Below are 492 nucleotides of genomic sequence, written 5' to 3'. Positions count from 1 at the left end.
GCCTCCTAAGATGAAGAATAAAACAAAACTGAGACCAAAGATGTCTAATACAATAGTAAATTATCCTATTTATACTAGACTAGCTACTAGGGTTTACATGTGTAAGTTTTTGATGTATAAATCCACTTTCGGGGCCCACTTGGTGTATGCTTGGGCTGAGCTTGATCTATCCACGTGCTGAGGCTTTTCCTGGAGTTGAACTCCAAGTTATAATGTGTTTTGGGCGTTCAACTCCGGATCATGACGTGTTTTGGGCGTTTAACTCCAGACAGCAGCATGTACTTGGCATTCAACGCAAAGTTACGTCGTCAATTTCCGAATAAAGTATGTTTTGTTGTTGTATGGAATCATTATTATGGCACTTATGTGTGGACACAACTCCGTTCAACTAACCAGCAAGTGTACTGGGTTGTCGAAGTAATACCTTACGTGAGTAAGGGTCGATCCCACAGAGATTGTTGGTATGAAGCAAGCTATGGTCATCTTGTAAAT

Source organism: Arachis duranensis, chromosome 4 (assembly GCF_000817695.3).
Source record: "Arachis duranensis cultivar V14167 chromosome 4, aradu.V14167.gnm2.J7QH, whole genome shotgun sequence".
Taxonomy (NCBI): Eukaryota; Viridiplantae; Streptophyta; class Magnoliopsida; order Fabales; family Fabaceae; genus Arachis; species Arachis duranensis.
The sequence above is the reverse complement of the archived record's forward strand: the minus strand, read 5'-3'. Positions refer to the sequence as shown.